A 6048-nucleotide genomic window follows, 5' to 3' on the forward strand; every position below is an offset into this window, starting at 1 on the left:
CCAAATGGCTGTTTGTTGGACATCGAAGCTGCCTCAGCTTCCGTGGGGAGTAAATCTTAGCACAGCTGGAGCTGGCCTCTTTAAAGGCTGACTGCCTCCGCTATAGTTAGAAGTGAAAAGTGTGTGTGAACCACTTAAGAACCAAGACCCAGACACTAGAACATCAGTTTGAATTTTTCTCCTGAAATGACATGTGATCACGTGTACGGTCAGCCCCTTCCAGCGCGGAGCACGCTGGACAGGTGACAGTGGAGAGTTTGCATGCCCTTTTCTGCTTGGGGGATCTGATGAGCAGTGGGGCGCATAGGACAGGACAGGATTTTTCTTCATCTTAGGAGAGGACAGAGAATTACATGGAAAGGAACGTCTCATGTTAAAGGGTCTGAGTTAAACAAGAGGACACAGAACAGCAAAACATCAGTACAAACCCACTGTGTACGTAAGGTTGAAATAAAGAGTGGTAAACTCATTACAGAACTGTTTTTAAAGACTAATGTCTTTCAGAAAGTATCTGCTATGGATAAGACTTGAATTTATTAATAATTAACTTTACCCAGTTAGTAAAAATAATTAACGAATAACCTCTACACTGGAAGCTGAGAGGATCGCAAATGATTTAGTTTACAATTCTATTTTAACAGATTACTTTTTCATCGTGATGTACATGGAACCTGCCACCCCCTCTTTTTTCTTTTCCTCCTGAGCAGGTGTGAGAGCCACGGACGGAGGCATGGGCACTCTTGGGTCAGGAGGTGGGACGTTTTCAAGCAGCTGCTCCCGAAGGCCAGTGTTAGAGCCTTGTGCTAACAGGTGCCCTCAGGAGGCAGAACACAAGAGTGTTTCCATCCAGTGGTTCGCCCACTTGGGTGTGCAGCACACACACCTGGAGGACTTGTCGCAACACAGATTGCTGGGCCCCGCCCGCCGGCTTTTCGTTCTCTTGGTCTGGGCCGGGCCAGGACGTGAGCAGTTACATTAATGTTGCCTGAGGTGCCTGGCATTCCTGTGAATGAGGGTATTAGAAAATTGTTGATTCAGAAGCACACAGTTGGAAAACACCTATGGAGGGACCAAGTACTGGTCAGTAAGACTTAATTAGAATGGATCCTAGAGATTAATTAATCTAGTTAATCTAACAACTAACCTACAAAGTGTGCTATTTGAATTTGGTGAGATAGCCCTCCCCACCCCTCCCAATAAAGTCTCCACATCTCCAGTGTTAGCAGCCTATTCGCCTCACTCTCCTACCCCTTGGTCCCTGCTCTCTCTCCGAAGGGGCCAGGAAAGAGTGGGGGAAAAGGAAAAGAAACAGACAAGTGTATTTTAAAAGAGGTTTGCAACTACCATATCTACTCACTAGCCTCACCTCACTGACCTTGTAGCCCCAAAGTTTGACTTCTTTGTAGTTTAACTTCTGAGGATTGCAGCCCTGGAGCAGGATTACTCACGCAAAAAGGTGATTCGACAGACCATTCTAGCTGGTGAATTCTGAAGCCAGTTGTCAGCAAGCATAAAGGGAGAAGGGCCTTGTGCCAGGTGCCAACACAGAGTACCTCATATGTTTTGTTGAGGCAACTCTTAGCAAGAAAGCACGAGGAAGTAATCAAATGAGAAGGGCTGTAGTCACCTACCCTATGTTGATTATGGAATTCCTTCGCTTTCCTGTCACTTGAAATTTGAAATGGTCAACAGGGTTTAGTGGATGGGGTGGGGATAGGGGACAGCTGAGGGAGAAATTCTGTCTGAATCTCCATTTTGAAATTATCTGGGATTGCATATGTTAGAAGCGTTGGACACAATAAAGCAAATCCAGAGTACTGTTAGCGTTCAATAGTGTGTGATGGAAGAACCTCCCTTCCCAGCTCGCTCCTACCCCTGAAGCTCACAAAGGAGATAAAACACAGGAACCTCTTCCTCCCTGCCCATTTCACTGTAGCCTCAAAGGGCTCTTAGAGTAAAACCATCAAGTTTCTGGGTTTTTTTTAAAATTTGTTATTGTTACGTTAATCACCATACATTACATCATTAGTTTTAGATGTAGTGTTCCATGATTAATTGTTTGCGTATAACACCCAGTGCTCCATTCAATACGTGCCCTCTTTAATACCCATCACCAGGCTAACCCACCCCCCACCCCCCCTCCCCTCTAATACCCTCAGTTTGTTTTTCAGAGTCCATCATCTCTCATGGTTCGTCTCCCCCTCCGATTTCCCACCCTTCATCCTTCCCCTCCTGCTATCTTCTTTTTTTTTTCCTTAACATATATTGCATTGTTTCAGAGGTACAGATCTGTGGTTCAATAGTCTTCCACAATTCACAGCACTCACCATAGCACATACCCTCCCCAGTGTCTATCACCCAGCCACCCCATCCCTCCCACCCCCACGACTCTAGCAACCCTCAGTTTGTTTCCTGAGATTAAGAATTCCTCCTATCAGTGAGATCATATGATACATGTCTTTCTCTGGTTGACTTATTTCGCTCAGCATAACACCCTCCAGTTCCACCCATGTCGTTGCAAATGGCAAGATCTCATTCCTTTTGATGGCTGCATAATATTCCATTGTATATATATACGACCTCTTCTTTATCCATTCATCTGTCGATGGACATCTTGGCTCTTTCCACAGTTTGGCTATTGTGGATATTGCTGCTATAAACATCGGGGTGCACATACCCTTTCAGATCCCTACATTTGTATCTTTGGGGTAAATACCCAGTAGTGCAATTGCTGGATCGTATGGCAGCTCTATTTTCAACTTTTTGAGGAACCTCCATACTGTTTTCCAGAGTGGCTGCACCAACTTGCATTCCCACCAACAGTGTAGGAGGGTTCCCCTTTCTCCACATCCCCGCCAACATCTGTCGTTTCCTGACTTGTTAATTTTAGCCATTCTGACTAGGGTGAGGTGGTATCTCATTGAGGTTTTGATTTGTATTTCCCTGATGCCGAGTGATATTGAGCACTTTTTCGTGTGTCTGTTGGCCATTTGGATGTCTTCTTTGGAAAAATGTCTGTTCATGTCTTCTGCCCATTTCTTGATTGGATTCTTTGTTCTTTGGGTGTTGAGTTTGATAAGTTCTTTATAGATTTTGGATACTAGCCCTTTATCTGATATGTCATTTGCAAATATCTTCTCCCATTCTGTCGGCTATCTTTTGGTTTTGTTGACTGTTTCCTTTGCTGTGCAAAAGCTTTTTATCTTGATGAAGTCCCAATAGTTGATTTTTGCCCTTGCTTCCCTTGCCTTTGGGGATGTTTCTAGGAAGAAGTTGCTGCGGCTGAGGTCGAAGAGGTTGCTGCCTGTGTTCTCCTTTAGGATTTGGATGGACTCCTGTCTCACATTGAGGTCTTTCAACCATTTGGAGTCTATTTTTGTGTGTGGTGTAAGGAAATGGTCCAGTTTCATTCTTCTGCATGTGGCTGTCCAATTTTCCCAACACCATTTGTTGAAGAGACTGTCTTTTTTCCATTGGACATTCTTTCCTGCTTTGTCAAAGATGAGTTGACCATAGAGTTGAGGGTCCATTTCTGGGCTCTCTATTCTGTTCCATTGATCTATGTGTCTGTTTTTGTGCCAGTACCATACTGTCTTGATGATGACAGCTTTGTAATAGAGCTGGAAGTCCAGAATTGTGATGTCGCCAGCTTTGCTTTTCTTTTTCAACATTCCTCTGGCTGTTCAGGGTCTTTTCTGCTTCCATACAAATTTTAGGATTATTTGTCCCATTTCTTTGAAAAAAGTGGATGGTATTTTGATGGGGATTGCACTGAATGTGTAGATTGCTCTAGGTAGCATTGACATCTTCACAATATTTGTTCTCCCAATCCATGAGCATGGAACGTTTTTCCATTCTTTGTGTCTTCCTCAATTTCTTTCATGAGTATTTTATAGTTTTCTGAGTACAGATCCTTTGCCTCTTTTGTTAGATTTATTCCTAGGTATCATGGTTTTGGGTACACTGTAAATGGGATCGACTGCTTAATTTCTCTTCCTTCTGTCTTGTTGTTGGTGTATAGGAATGCCACTGATTTCTGTACTTTGATTTTATATCCTGCCACTTTACTGAATTCCTGTATGAGTTCTAGCAGTTTTGGGGTGGAGTCTTTGGGGTTTTCCACATAAAGTATCATATCATCTGCAAAGAGTGAGCGTTTGACTTCTTTGCCGATTTGGATGCCTTTTATTTCTTTTTGTTGTCTGATTGCTGTGGCTAGGATTTCTAATACTATGTTGAATAGCAATGGTGATAGTGGACATCCCTGCCGTGTTCCTGACCTTAGGAAGAAAGCTCTCAGTTTTTCCCCATTGAGAATGATATTTGCTGTAGGTTTTTCATAGATGGCTTTTATGATATTGAGGTATAGTACCCTCTATCCCTATACTCTGAAGAGTTTTGATCAAGAAAGGATGCTGTACTTTGTCAAATGCTTTTTCTGCATCTATTGAGAGGATCATATGATTCTTGTTCTTTCTTTTGTTTATTGTATCACGTTGATTGATTTGCAGATGTTGAACCAACCTTGCAGCCCAGGGATAAATCCCACTTGGTCCTGGTGAATAATCCTTTTAATGTACTGTTGGATCCTATTGACTAGTATTTTGGTGAGAATTTTTGCATCCATGTTCATCAAGGATATTGGTCTCTAATTCTCCTTTTTGATGGGGTCTTTGTCTGGTTTTGGGATCAAGGTAATGCTGGCCTCATAAAACGAGTTTGGAAGTTTTCCTTCCATTTCTATTTTTTGGAACAGTTTCAGAAGAATAGGTATTAATTCTTCTTTAAATGTTTGGTAGAATTCCCCTGGGAAGCCATCTGGCCCTGGGCTTTTGTTTTTTGGGAGATTTTTGATGACTGCTTCAATTTCCTTAGTGGTTATAGGACTGTTCAGGTTTTCTATTTCTTCCTGGTTCAGTTTTGGTAGTTGATACATCTCTAGGAATGCATCCATTTCTTCCAGGTTATCTAATTTGCTGGCATAGAGTTGCTCATAGTATGTTCTTATAATTGTTTGTATTTCTTTGGTGTTGGTTGTGATCTCTCCGCTTTCATTCATGAGTTTGTTGATTTGGGTCATTTTTCTTTTTGATAAGTCTGGCCAGGGGTTTATCAATCTTGTTAATTTTTTCAAAGAACCAGCTCCTAGTTTCATTGATCTGTTCTACTGTTCTTTTGGTTTCTATTTCATTGATTTCTGCTCTGATCTTTATTATTTCTCTTCTCCTGCTGGGTTTAGACTTTATTTGCTGTTCTCTCTCCAGCTCCTTTAGGTGTAGGGTTAGGTTGTGTACTTGAGACCTTTCTTGTTTCTTGAGAAAGGCTTGTATTGCTATATACGTTCCTCTTAGGACTGCCTTTGCTGCATCCCCAAGATTTTGAACAGTTGTGTTTTCATTTTCATTGGTTTCCATGAATTCTTAAAATTCTTTAATTTCGTGGTTGACCCATTCATTCTTTAGTAGGATGCTCTCTAGCCTCTATGTATTTGAGTTCTTTCCGACTTTCCTCTTGTGATTGAGTTCTAGTTTCAAAGCATTGTGGTCTGAAAATAGGCAGGGAATGATCCCAATCTTTTGGTACCGGTTGAGACCTGATTTGTGACCTAGGATGTGATCTATTCTGGAGAACGTTCCATGGGCACTAGAGAATAATGTGTATTCTGTTGCTTTGGGATGGAATGTTCTGAATATGTCTGTGAAGTCCATTTGGTCCAGTGTGTCATTTAAAGTCCTTATTTCCTTGTTGATCTTTTGCTTAGATGATCTGTCCATTTCAGTGAGGGGAGTGTTAAAGTGCCCCACTATTATTGTATTGTTGTCGATGTGTTTCTTTGCTTTTGTTATTAATTGCCTTACATAATTGGCTGCTCCCATGTTAGGGGCATAGATATTTACAATTGTTAGATCTTCTTGTTGGATAGACCCTTTAAATAGGATATAGTGTCCTTCCTCATCTCTTATTACAGTCTTTGGCTTAAAATCTAATTTGTCTGATATAAGGATTGCCACCCCAGCTTTCTTTTGGTGTCCATTAGCGTGGTAAATG

The sequence above is a fragment of the Mirounga leonina genome, unplaced genomic scaffold (genome assembly GCF_011800145.1).
Source record: "Mirounga leonina isolate KUSES-001 unplaced genomic scaffold, KU_Mleo_1.0 Mir_168, whole genome shotgun sequence".
NCBI classification, from domain to species: domain Eukaryota; kingdom Metazoa; phylum Chordata; class Mammalia; order Carnivora; family Phocidae; genus Mirounga; species Mirounga leonina.